The sequence below is a fragment of the Sorex araneus genome, chromosome 8 (assembly GCF_027595985.1).
Source record: "Sorex araneus isolate mSorAra2 chromosome 8, mSorAra2.pri, whole genome shotgun sequence".
In the NCBI taxonomy this organism is placed as follows: Eukaryota; Metazoa; Chordata; class Mammalia; order Eulipotyphla; family Soricidae; genus Sorex; species Sorex araneus.
Window position 1 is genome coordinate 38,433,922 of NC_073309.1, and position 13,877 is coordinate 38,447,798.

Genomic DNA, 13,877 nt, shown 5'->3' on the forward strand with positions numbered 1-13,877 from the left:
CCGGAGCGGCGGAAGGAGGCCCGGGCAGCCCCTCCTGGCCGCCCTTAAAGGGGACTCCCCGCCCCCACGCAGCCGCGGCGAGGGCGCACTGGGCAGGTGGAGGACTACCCAGCGGGGGCCCCCCGTTACCTCTCCGCGCGGGGTGCGCGTGGGACCCTCCCTCCCTGGCCCGCGCCCACCTGCCTGCCCCGTGTCCGGCCCCGACTGGACAGTGATGTACGTATTTTAATCTACATTGATTGGTTGATTTGGGGAGGGTCTTCTGAGTGGGCTGGGGACCCTAATTAGCTCCAAAGTCTGGGGAGACTGAAGATTCTGGGACCCCGACCCTCACCCGCGGGGGCCGCACTGCCTCTCCTCTCGGCGCATCCACGCGCAGGGTCCATGTGCCGCTGGCCACAACAGGTCAGAGTCGGGACTCAGTGGACTTGAACGCGGGTCTTCGGACGTGGCCTAAGCGGCCACGTTTTCCCCCCACGCCCCCCGTCTCCCCTCTGTACCCTCCCCCACCCCCGCCCAGCATGCTCGGGAGACCCAGGGAAGGTCACAGGGGGAGGAGGAAGAGGTGGAGGAGGAGGAGGAGGTCCGGAGTGCCAGAGCCTTGGGAGGGCCGCCTCCTCCCGGAAGCTGCCCGGATTGCGCCGCGCCCGCACAGCCGACACAAGGAGGGTGGTGGGGGGGACCGCGGCGGGGGCCACCGGGGCTGCGGGCGGGGCGAGCCTGGCGCGGGGCGGCGGCGGCGGCGGAACAGCCTTTGTCCCTTCCTGGCGGCCGCCGCACCGCGCCGTCCCCTGCATGTGGATGAGGCGCCCCGAGCTGCGCGCGCCCCCCTGCCGGCGGCCCGGGACTTGCGAGGGGGCCCTGGCGGGGCCCGCTGGACCCGCGCGGGGCGGGGTGGTCTGGGGTCTGTGCCCCAGCGGCTGCCAGGAGAGACCTCTCAATGGGGGCGGGGGCTAGAGGACCCCCGGGGGTGGGGGCTGGCGGGGGGCGGGAGGCCGCGGGCAGGGGCGCTGCGTCCCTCGAGCCCGTGTCCAGCATTCTTGGCGCCCACCGCCTCCCGCCCCAGAGATTACAGCCACCAAGCTCTTAAAGGAGCCCGAGGCGCGAGCTCCGGAGACCCGGAAGGTGGATGTCTTAGGTTCCGACAAAAGCCTTCTAGTTCCACTCTTCCCACCCCGTTGCCTTTGCAAGACTGGGGTCTGCTGGGTGGGCGGCCGCGCTGGGTCACTGCGCTCCGGGACTGGTGGTTGCCCGAAAGGCGGAGTTTGTGCTGGAGAAAAAGGTGACTCGAGGCCAGGGCTGTGCGGAACGAAAGTTGCATCCTGATGCCCAGGTCCAGAGCGCTCCGAAGGTCACTTGAGTGAGATGGTGCTAGAACCGGCAACCCCAAAGGGGAGCAAAGCAGCGGTAAGACTGATTTACTCCCCAAAGTGTCAACCCGTTTATTAAAGTCAACCAATAAGTGCCCTTTATTAACAACAGGGGGGGAAACAAACACCCGTGACATAAACCAACAAAAACCGCCAGCTAATTAGAAGGTGGAGAGCATTTCCTTAACTCGTAAAAATATCCAACCCAACCCTCTGAGAGACAAAGGAACCTACAACTAACTTCAAATTTAGTGGAGGAACACTGAATGTTTTTCTGCAGAGACTGGAGTGGGAGAGAAAGCAAGCACAGGTCAGTCTGCACATGTCTGCCTTCGAGGTTCTAGCCAGTGCAATAAGGCAAGAAAAAGAAATCACAGCAGGTCTTAAAGTGAGCCGTGTGGGATGCAGTTTCTGGCCCTCCTCAGGGGAGCTGGACACGCAGAGGGGCTTGGCACCTAGGAAGGTGTCTGGTGCTTGCCTACAAAATTGCTGTCTGACACAGGAAGCAATTCATTGCGCACCTTGGTATTTACCCAAAGGCATTAAAAATGTCTCTCAAAACCCTGCACAGCGATGCTTATGACAGCTTCACTTATAATTGCCTGGCAATAGCTAAGATGTTTCTCAGTAACTGCACAGATAAATAAACTGGTGTCACATGCCGACAAAAATCATAATTGAGTGCTGAGAGAAGTTAGTTATCAAATCAAGTCAGATGGAGCACACTGAAGTGCATGTGACTAAGTAAGGGAAACAGATCTGCAAAGGAGTCAAGGTCTTCTGCCGATGGGGAAGCACAAGGACAGCTCACATAAGACACCGCCTGGTGGAACTACACCCCAATTTCTCAAGGTTCACACGTGCATTTAGATGTCACTGGAGACAAGTCTGATTTACAAAACTAAATTGTACTTGTATGTACCAGTGGCCAACAGAACACGGCAGTTGTAATAGGGAAATAAAAGACCCAAGAATAAATTTAGTGAATTGCATCTACAGTTTCTACACAGGAAACTACAGAAGCTTTACTGAAACAATGGAAACTACATCAGTTCTAGAATGTTCTCTGCTTGAGGATTGGAATTACATTGATTTTCTCCAAACCAGGGCTGGAGCGATAGCACAGTGGTAGGGCGTTTGCCTTGCACGCGGCTGACCTGGGTTCAATTTATCTGCCCCTCTCGGAGAGCCTGGCAAGCTGCCAAGAGTATCTCGCCCACACGGCAGAGCCTGGCACGCTACCTGTGGCATATTTGATATGCCCAAAACAGTAACAATAAGTCTCACAATGGAGACGTTGTAAATTGATGAGCAACAGGATGACAGTGACAGTGACAGTTCTCCAAACCAATCTGTAGTTCCAATACAGTGTCAGCAAACGTTCTAGAAGGTCTCACTACAGTCTCCAGCAAAGTTCTAGAAGGGCTGGATGCTGTGAAAGCTGATGCTTAAGTGCCTTTGAAGATGAAAAGTTGACCTAGACATTGGGGTGAAGCCAGGTACATGGGCTGGAGGGTTAGTACAGTGGGGAAGGTGTTTGCCTTGCACACAGCCAACCCCGGTTTGATCCCTGGCATTCCATATGCTCCCCCGAGCGCTGCCAGGAGTAATTCTTGAGTGCAGAGCCAGGAGAAAGCCCTGAGCATCTGAGCATCGCTGGGTGTGACTCCAAAAGCCAAAAGGCAAAAATAAATAAATAAATACATAAATAAATAAAAGAAGGATACAGAAGTTGAAGGATACAGAAGTGGTAACACAATGGAGACGCAGAACATCTATATGGAACCTCCTGAATTATCACCAAAAGCTGACATGGCAGAGAACAGATGAATGCGTCAAGAAATGATGGAGATATGTCTGTACTTTTAAAGTTACAGACGCTCCATCTCTGCCTTACAGCCTCCCCCAAACCAATTCCAGACAGATGCAAGTGTAAAAAGTAAATCACCAAAGGGCTAGAAGATTTAAGGCAGAGGATCGAGGAGAGTTTAATTTCCCTAAACAGGCCACACAAAGCCCTGCTCGCTTTTTCTTTCTTTCTTTCTTTCTTTCTTTCTTTCTTTCTTTCTTTCTTTCTTTCTTTCTTTCTTTCTTTCTTTCTTTCTTTCTCTTTCTTTCTTTCTTTCTCTTTCTTTCTCTTTCTTTCTTTCTTTCTTTCTTTCTTTCTTTCTTTCTTTCTTTCTTTCTTTCTTTCTTTCTCTTCCTTCCTTCCTTCCTTCCTTCCTTCCTTCCTTTCTTTCTTTCTTTCTTTCTTTCTTTCTTTCTTTCTTTCTTTCTTTCTTTCTTTCTTTCTTTCTTTCTTTCTCTTTCTTTCTTTTTCTTTCTTTCTTTCTTTCTTTCTTTCTTTCTTTCTTTCTTTCTTTCTTTCTTTCTTTCTTTCTTTCTTTCTTTCTTTCTCTCTCTCTCTCTCTCTCTCTCTCTCCTCTCTTTCTTTCTTTCTTTCTTTCTTTCTTTCTTTCTTTCTTTCTTTCCCTTCCTTCCTTCCTTCCTTCCTTCCTTCCTTCCTTCCTTCCTTCCTTCCTTCCTTCCTTTCTTTCTTTCTTTCTTTCTTTCTTTCTTTCTTTCTTTCTTTCTTTCTTTCTTTCTTTCTTTCTTTCTTTCTTTCTTTTGCATTTTGGGTCACACCCGGCGATGCACAGGGGTTACTCCTGGCTCTTCACTCAGGAATTCTCCTGGCGGTGCTCAGGGGACCATATGGGATGCTGGGAATTGAACCTGGGTCAGCCGTGTGCAAGGCAAATGCCCTATCCACTGTGCTATTACTCCAGCCCAAGCCCTGCTCATTTCTTTATTTTATTTATGTATTTTATTATTATTTTTAAATAGATTCAGTGTTTTTAATGGAGACACCCCCATTGTTGATGCAATTCTAGAGTTGAAATTGATTATATGATGAAGCTCCAGTATTAAAATCAATAAGTTTTTGACAAAAATCCATTTTTTAATGTGAAGATTGCTGTATCTCACCAGAGGGTTGTTCAGTTCTTGTCCGTGAGTGATTACTCAGCTGTTTGTTTCTAGTGGAACCTTCCTTGTTATTGTTTTTGTTCTATGAGTGTAGTTGGCTACTATGTTACTTCCCCCGCTAGTTTGGTGTGCACCGACTGGAATTTCAGTAGAGGAGTTAAGAGGTGTCCAGAGACTTTCGGGGGTCTATGGTTGGGGCAGTGAGTGGATATGGTGGTGGCTATGGAAGGTGGGCGTGGTGGCCGGACCTTCTGGAAGTATGGGGGTATGGGGGTGGGGAGAGGATGCCCCCCTCAGAAGACCCCAGAGTTCTCAGCCTGGGCACGGGGTACCTGAGATCATTCACGGGGTATTTGTGCGGGGTGGAATTGAGCTCTCGGCATGGCTGCAGCGCTGGGCGTGGGCAGCTGCCTGGACTTGGGCAGGGCTGACACTCTGCCCAGCTGATTCCCGAGCGCGCCCTGGAGTGACTCCTCTCACAGTGATGACCTCGAGCCATGTTCAAGTGAGAAACTCCTGTTAAGGCAAAGATACCAGGGAGGGAGAAAGAGGATAAGGCCTCAGTGCCTGTCTGATAAAAGACTGACCTTCGAAGTAATGAAAACGACCACAGGTCCACAGCAGAAGGACTCAGCGCCTGCCAGGGGCTGAAGCCCTCGCCTCCGGGGATAGGTCGTCCCTCTCACGGCTCAAATAAAAGTAGAATGAACAAAACAAAACAAAAAAGAGCTGGAGTGATAGCACAGCAGGTAGGGCGTTTGCCTTGCATGCAGTCGACCCAGGTTCGATTCCCAGCATCCCATATGGTCGCCTGAGCACCTCCAGGAGTAATTCCTAAGTGCATGAGCCAGGAGTAAGCCCTGTGCATCGCCAGGTGTGACCAAAAAAAGCCAAAAACAAAACAAATGTAGAATGAGACGGGGCTGTGCAGCTTCACCAGCATTTACGGTCAACAGTTGCTACTGGCAGGATGGGGGCCGGCCTGGAGGGGGTGTGCCTGACACCTAATGTAGCCCTGTCTGCCTTCCAGTATTCTATCCTCCCTGTTCTGCACCAGACATCAGGTTGGGACCATTGCAGACCCTCCCATCTCCCCTTGATATGGGCCCCTTCACTGCTTTCCCACTTCCCACGCCACTCATCACCCCAGGGGCTTCTCTGCTACTGTAAAGTACGTGCTGATGGGGACGACCTGGGTCACAGGTTTGTAAGCAGGTACAGTGGAGTGGCACACACATTCCCTGGTCCTCCTCCCAGAGCGACTTGGAGACTCACTCTCTTAAGTTCTCACCGGTGAGGGTTCCACAGGCCCAGCAATTAGAGGCTTTGGGGGCCACGTGGCTGCCCAGTCAGAAATGCAGCCTCATTCTGGTTTTCCCTACTCCCTCACTGGACTTCCTATGATCGCCCCTCCCCCCAATACACATAATTAAGAAGCACCACTTCTTGGGCCCAGAGAGAGCACTGTGGCTAGTAGGGCTTCCCTTGCATGCAGCTGACCCGGGTTCTATCCTCGGTATCCCATATGGTCCCCAGAGCACAGCCAGGAATAATTCCTGAGTGCAGAGTCAGGAGCAAACCCTGAGCATTGCTGGGTCTGACCCAAAAACAAAAAGGAAGGAAGGAAGGAAGGAAGGAAGGAAGGAAGGAAGGAAGGAAGGAAGGAAGGAAGGAAGGAAGGAAGGAAGGAAGGGAGGGAGGGAGGGAGGGAGGAAGGAAGTAGGAAGGAGGGAGGCAGGAGAAAGGAGGAAGGGCAGGAGAGAAGGAAAGAAAGTAAGGAAAGAGGGAAAGAAGAAAGAAAGAAACAGAAAGAAGAGAAAGAGGGAGAAGGGAAGGAAAAGAGGGAAAGAAAGGAAAGAGAAGGAAGGAAAGAAAGAAGGAAAGGGAGGAAGGAGGAAAGAAATAAAGAATGAAGAAATAGAAAGAAAGAAACAGAAAAAGCGGAAAGAAAGGAAGGAAGGAAAAGAAAGAAAGGGAAAGAAAGGAACGAGGAAATAAGAAAATAAGGGAGGAAGGAAAGAATAGAGAGGAAGGAAGGAGGAAAGGAAGAAAAGAGAAAAGGAAGGAAGGAGGAGGAAAGGAAGGAAGGAAGGGAAATGAAGGAGGAAGGGAGGGAAGGAAGGAAGGAGGGAAGTAAGGGAGTGAGGGAGAGCAAGAGAGAAGGAAGGAAAAACGGAGGGAAGAAGGGAGGGAGGGAGGGAGGAAGGAAGGAAGGAAGGAAGGAAGGAAGGAAGGAAGGAAGGAAGGAAGGAAGGAAGGGAGGGAAGGAGGGAGGGAGGGAGGGAGGAAGGAAGGAGGTAGGAAGGAGGGAGGCAGGAGAAAGGAGGAAGGGCAGGAGAGAAGGAAAGAAAGTAAGGAAAGAGGGAAAGAAGAAAGAAAGAAACAGAAAGAAGAGAAAGAGGGAGAAGGGAAGGAAAAGAGGGAAAGAAAGGAAAGAGAAGGAAGGAAAGAAAGAAGGAAAGGGAGGAAGGAGGAAAGAAATAAAGAATGAAGAAATAAAAAGAAAGAAACAGAAAAAGCGGAAAGAAAGGAAGGAAGGAAAAGAAAGAAAGGGAAAGAAAGGAACGAGGAAATAAGAAAATAAGGGAGGAAGGAAAGAATAGAGAGGAAGGAAGGAGGAAAGGAAGAAAAGAGAAAAGGAAGGAAGGAGGAGGAAAGGAAGGAAGGAAGGGAAATGAAGGAGGAAGGGAGGGAAGGAAGGAAGGAGGGAAGTAAGGGAGTGAGGGAGAGGAGGGAAAAACGGAGGGAAGAAGGGAGGGAGGGAGGGAGGAAGGAAGGAAAGAAGGAAGGAAGGAAGGAAGGGAGGAAGGAAGGAAGGAAGGGAGGGAGGAAGGAAGGAAGGGAGGGAGGGAGGGAGGGAGGGAGGGAGGGAAAGGAGAAGGCGGGCGGCCCAGCCTCTGCGCTGATTGCGCTGGTTCCCAGGTGTGTCCCATCTCAGCAGAAATTCCAGGTGACTGCCATTTCCAATAGGTACAGCTATCAGTGCACTAAAGTGACACCATCATTCACAGCTGCACTCTTCATTGCGCCCCCAAGGGCGCCCTCGGTGCTATGATAACCGGGAAGCCCCTCCCCTCTGATGATAACTGCGGCAGCGCACTCCTGCCCGAGCCCCGTCCTGTACGGGAGCAAGCCCCGCCCACGCCGCCGCGCTGAGCCCAAGCAGCCGCTGAGAGATTCCACGGCGGGGCGGGGGGCTTCGTTTATACTCCGCAAACCCTCGGAGCTGCTGTGACGTGGAGCTCACCTGGGCGGGGGCGGCTGGGCAGGGCTCGGGCTGCCCTGGGAAGCTCGGTCTGGGAAAAGCACACAGGACCTGTGCGCGCTTCTGGGGCCTACTCAACGGGGTAGGAGGCATTACAGTTCGGGCAGGGTACCGGCAGGGGTGCGGGATCTGCCTGGGGGGGGCGGTATCTTCACGACCCCGACCCACTCTGTTCAACTTGGGAATCCACACGGGCAGCCTCAGTTTCTCTCACTTCCCTCACTATTATTGTTATTGTTGTTGTTGTTATTATTATTATTAGGCTGGAGCGATAGCACACCGTTTGGGCTTTCGCCTTTCACGTGGCCGACCCGAGTTCGAATCCTCCACCCCTCTCGGAGAGCCTGGCAAGCTGCTGAGTGTATGGAGCCCGCACGGCAGAGCCTGGCAAGCTACCCGTGCGTATTGGATATGCCAAAAACAGTAACAATAAGTCTCTCAATGAGAGACGTTACTGGTGCCTGCTCGAACAAATCGATGAGCAATGGGATGACAGTGACAGATTATTATTATCATGAAAATCACGAAATCCCGTTAATCACCAGTTTCTTGGGCGGGCTCAGTAACATCTCATTTCGTCCTTTCCCTGAGATCTTGGAAGTCCATCTCGACTCGGCCCTCCTAAGGATGTGCCACTGGGGGCTCTTCAGGGTCAGGGGAATGAGATCCAGCTTGTTACTGGATTTTGCATATGAATACACCATGGGAAGTTTGCATGTGGGCCACAAGTCTGTCCCATGTGGGCAGGAAACTCTCAGAAGATTGCCAGTTTCTCCCAGAGGGAGAACAATAATAATAATAATAATTGACAGATTATTATTATTATTATTATTATTATTATTGAGTCACCGTGAGATACAGTTACAAAGCTTTTGTGTTTGAGTTTCAGTCATACAATGATTGAACACCCATCCCTCCACCAGTGCACATTCTCCACCACCAATGTCCCCGGTATTACCCACCCCCCCTTTCCAACCCTCCCCCTGCCTCCATGGCAGACAATTTCCCCCTTCTCCCTCCTTGAGGCTTCCCTCATCTTGACCTTAAACCACTGCTGCTGCTTTAGGGGGCCGGTTTCTGGGGATGCCTTTTGCTTCAGGGCCTCCTGGTAAACCCCCCCCCCCCAACTCATCTGAGTCCTAACACAGGCTCTAGAACATACCATCTGTCTAAATATTTAGAAGTCACAAATGTCACTGAGCCCCGGACCCAAGCCCCGTGACACCAGGCCTACAGCCCTCCCTGGAAGTGTCCCCCACAGGCCAACCTGGGTCCACACTCTCCTAGGTGGGGGGACATGGTCAGACTCCAGGGGGCCTCCGCCTCACCCCACCCCCACCCCGTTCCTAGCCAGTGCCCTCTCTCTCATCCTCTCTCCAAAAGTGACTCTGAAACGGGCAGCGGAGAGGACATGACAGTGAGACCAGGAAGCTGGACACGCTCCCCGGAGGAAGGCCAACACTACCTCTGCTTTCCGGGACTCAGCCCACAGTGCTCTGGCTGTGGGTGGGACTTGACCCACCCCTTTCCTCCACAGTCCACCTCTGTTCAACCCCACCCTGACACGAGGCTCTGGCCCGTGGGTGGTGGGCATTAGCCTGGCACAGCCCCGGATTCAGTCCTGGTGCAGAACAAAACAAAATAAATCAAACCACTAGCCGAAATCTTCGCATTTGATGCTGGTGGTGTTCTGGCTGCCCTCGGCGAGGGGCACCCTTGCAGAGACCCGGCTCCCCAGAGATAATTTCATGCTTCTAGAAGGAGCTGGCACAGGGGGTGTGGCCGCACAGAGCTCCCTGGCACTCCCTCACCTGGGCCCCCCTGGGCTCTTAAGCACCCCCCATCCTCTGCTGCTCTCCTCATGAGGTGCTCATGGGGCAGGACACGGGGTGAGGCGCCCACGGAGTAGAATGCAGGGGTGAGGTGCCCACGGGGCAGGACAGCAGGGGTAAGGCACCCATGGAGCAGGATCCAGGGGTGAGTTGCCCATGGGGCAGGGTGCAAGGGGCGAGTCACCCACAAGGCAGGATGCAGGGGTGAGGCACCCATGGAGAAGGATGCAGGGGTGAGGCACCCACAAGGCAGCATGCAGGGGTGAGGTACCCACGGGCAGGATGCAGAGGTGATGCACCCACTGGGCAGGTTGCAGGGGTGAGGCACCCATGGGGCAGGTTGCAGAGGTGAGGCACCCACAAGGCAGGATGCAGGTTTGAGGCACACACAGGCAGGATGCTGGGGTGAGGCATCTATGGGGCAGGATGGCAGGGGTGCACCCATGAGGCAGGATGCAGGGGTGAGGCACCCACTCTTACTGTGGCAGTCACCACCTTGCCTCCTCCATGCTGTCTCCCTGGCCTGCCTGCTCCATATCCATCTTTATGCTCACTGTCTCTTGTGAGCCTTGCTGCTGGACCCCAGGTCTATTCTGTGTCCACATCCCCCAGGATAGCTTCCTGCCCACAGAGGCAGGACCCTCCCTCTGAGCAAGCACCTCATGCAGGTCCCTGCGTCGTCCCCGGGCCAGTGCTGACCCCGCCCCGACAGGTCCCAGATCACTGTGATGCGGGAGGTGGGAGCCAACACGCATCTGCAGTGTGAATGCCGAGGACTTCCTGGGCAGCTGGGGCTCTTCCTGTCTGAGCTCCCACGGGCACCGGCGTCTGCAGCACCCCTTGGGGAATATGGGGTGGGGCTGTGGGGAACAGGGATCAGGAAGGATCAAGAGTTGTGGTTTGGGCTCTGGACCGCGGCTCTCCCCTACGTCCAGGGCCCCACCTCCTGGAACAGGGCAGCGGGGGCCGGACAGAGGGACCCCTGCCATTCCAGAGGGTGCCACTAGAGGGCAGCCTCTCAGCCTCTCAGCCAATCTCCGAGCCAGGTTCCCCCCCCCCGCCCCCCGCTGGAGGGCGGGGTTAGGTGGGTGGGTGGGGGATGTCCCCTCTGGGACACGGAGAGACGCAAAGGGTACCCGGTGTTAGGACATTAGGACACGGGGAAGGGGTCCCTGGGACCAGGACCCAGGCTTTCTGGGGGTCACCAGTGTGTGCTGGGGCCCAGGGTGGACCTTCCTGGGGCCCACATGGAGAGGGGGACCCCAGGTGGTTGGTGCAGGGCCCCCTGCCCCCCTGGGGCGCTGGTCTGGCTCCAGGAGTCATAGCGAAACCCAGGGAGCTCGGAGCGCTGCGGTGACATTCATTTCACAAAGCGCACCTGCCCCGGGGCGTCGGGAGGGCCTCGGCCTTATCTGATGGCCGCAGGGCTTGCACTCAGCACCCACCCACAGGCCAGATGTGCTGGGGGCTCACTCCCCTCTCCTGCCCCCCCCACCCCACGGGCAGGGCCGGCGCCTGGGAAAGGCGCGGGTGGCAGAGTGGGGCGCCGCAGGCCCCTTCTGAACCCCCACCCCCCTGACCGGCAAGGGCTTGTCGCTGGGGACACGGGGCTGGTCTCCTGGGCTGGTGCGTGGGGACTGAGCACGGGAGGGGGCAGGGGGAGGGGGGAGGGGGACGGGGGAGTTCCGACACAAGGCCCCGGACCAGGTGGCCCTCAGGAGCCCCGGACCTCCCTGACGCGGCGTCCTGTGCTGGCACAGTTGGAGCAGAGAGGTTGGGGGGATGGGCACCCCACTTCCGGGGAGGGGTCTGGGTGGGCGGGGCTGGAGGGGAGGGGCAGCCACAGAGAAGCTTCATGTCTCCAGCCCGCCCTGCTCAGCGCCCCCCCCTCTAGGCTGTGCGCCCCCCGCTGAGCCCCCGGAGTTAGGGGAGCCCCTGATGGAACCTCACCCTCAGGAAGAGGGGACCGGACCGTGGGGTCTCAGGGCGTGCCTGGGGGCTCCCGGCAGCGGGAGGGAGTGTGGGCTGGGCATGGAGGGCAGGGGGTGGGCTGGGGGAGGAGGGGGCCGGCCCCGACGGTTCTTGGTTCTTGCATGGCAGAGAGCGAGAAACCCCGGGAGAAGGGGTCTGCTTCGACCTGAAGCTGCCTGGCCCTGGGCCTGCCCCCAGCTTGTCCTGGGGCCGGCAGTGTGTGGTGGTCAGGGGACCGGGTTTGTGGCGGGGGGACCTGAGGCCTGTCTCCTGGGCTCGGGTCAGTGAGTGGTGACTTGGGGTGTGTGGCTCTTCTAGCCCCGCCCTCTGGGACCTGTAAGACCTCCTGCTGCCCTTCTCGCAGCTCTCTCCTCAGCTCTCTCCTCCTCCCCCCTGTCCCTCTCCTCCTCCCTACCAAGGCACATCAAATCAGCACCGATTCCTCTAGAACGGATTATTGGCTACTTCTGGGCTCACACTTGGAAGTGCTCAGGGCTTACTCCTGGCTCAGAGGAACATATGGGGTGTGGGGGATAGAACCCCGGTTGTCTGCGTACAAGGCAAACGGTACTATCCGGCCCCCAGATTCTATTTTGTTTGTTTGAGACTTCATTTATTTATTTATTTGTTTGCTTGCTTTTTTTGGGGGGGGTGGGGGGGTCACACCTGGTGATGCACAGGGGTCATTCCTGGCTCTGCACTCAGGAATGACTCCTGGTGGTGCTCAGGGGACCCTATGGGATGCTGGGAATCGAACCTGGATCTGCCGCATGCAAGGCAAACGCCCTACCCACTGTGCTATTGCTGCAGCCCCGGAGACTATTTGAACACCGTGATTTACAAAGTTCTTCATAAGGCAGTCACTTTGGGCATTCAGTGATCCAGCATCAATCCCACCACCAGTGTGACCTTCTCTCCACCACCCGATGTCCCAAGTTACCCACCCACCCGGCCACCCCCAGCCCGCCCCCTTAGCAGGCACAAAATAAATGACTTGATGTTGCTTGTGGCAACCTACATCTCACAATGGTGACGTCACAGCCGAGGATTTCCCGAGCTGTTGGGTGCTTGTTGACCCTCCCGTGCCGTCTTCCCCACCCACCCCCCGTGAGTTTCGGGGGCATCTACACGACCTTCCCGTCTCACTCTTCGCGTTCCAGCTGTGAGCTCTGGAGGTGTTCCCTGCATGGCGTGTCGGCACGCCGGCCCTGGTGGCTGCTAGGATGGTTCAGCAGTGGAGCATCATGGACCTAGGGGTGAGGAGGGCGCCGCCCGGCCCCACACCCGCCTCCAGCACAGGCTTCCGGGCACAAGCAGGGACACTGAGGCAGGGCGAGCCTGTTTCGCTGGGAAGCTTCCAAGGATCCGGTGCCCAGAGCCATGGGGTGGGGAGGTCGAGGCATGACTGGACCTAGCTTCAGCGCAGTGCCAGGGCCTGGGTGAGTGGAGCGGGTGTGGGTGGGTGTGGGTGGCTGGGCCCCCACAGGACAGGGACTTGGCCGCGGGCTGTCTGGGCCTGGGGACAGGGCTGCCAGGTTCAGGCCGGCAGTGGCTTCTCTCCAAGCCGGCCCCGAGATTCCTTTTTTTTTTTTTTCGTTTGTTTTTTGCTTTTTGGGTCACACCTGGCGATGCACAGGGGTTACTCCTGGCTCTGCACTCAGGAATTACTCCTGGCGGTGCTCAGGGACCATATGGGATGCTGGGATTTGAACCCGGGTCGGCCGCGTGCAAGGCAAACGCCCTACCCGCTGTGCTATTGCTCCAGCCCCCGGCCCCGAGATTCTTATAATGTCTCCTCCACGCCTCAGAATAAACTTCTTAGGAAACACAGAAGTCACCCTGGGACGGGGACGGGGAGGGAATCTGTAACTTTCTTTCGTTCTTGGCTTTGGGGCCACACCCGGCAGTGCTCAGGGTTGCTCCTGGCTCTAGCACGCAGCGATCACTTCCTTCCTGGGTGTGCCCCAGGGAGGCCGGGGTCCGAGCCCAGCCAGGCCCATTGCGTGCGAGGTGAGCGCCCAGCCCGCTGTGCTATAGTTTGGCTCCAGCGCGGACTCTGTCATGTTAGAAGGAGCATTTCACTTGAAGACGGTGGGCAGCGCCCTCCAGAGAACTTGGGGCCTGTTCTGGGGGGCTGTGGAGGTGCTGCTGGGTCAGTGCCCAGACATGCCCCCACCCCATGGCTCACGGCATGTGATCCTTGGAAGCTTTCCAGCGAAACAGGCTCGCCCTGCCTCAGTGTCCCTGCTTGTACCGGGAAGCCTGTGTGGGGTCGGGCTGCGCCCTCCTCACCCCTCGGTGCCAGGAAGTGCCCCCTCCCCACCTCCCGGGGCTGGGACAGTCAGGGTGTCCCCCTGGGGCCTGCCTGGTGGTCTGTGGGGCTGTTCAACCATGGTGAGGTGCGGGACTCCCACGGCGTCTCTGCGGACCCCCCACCTCCATGGCCCCCCGTGGGAGCAGTACCCCCCCTTC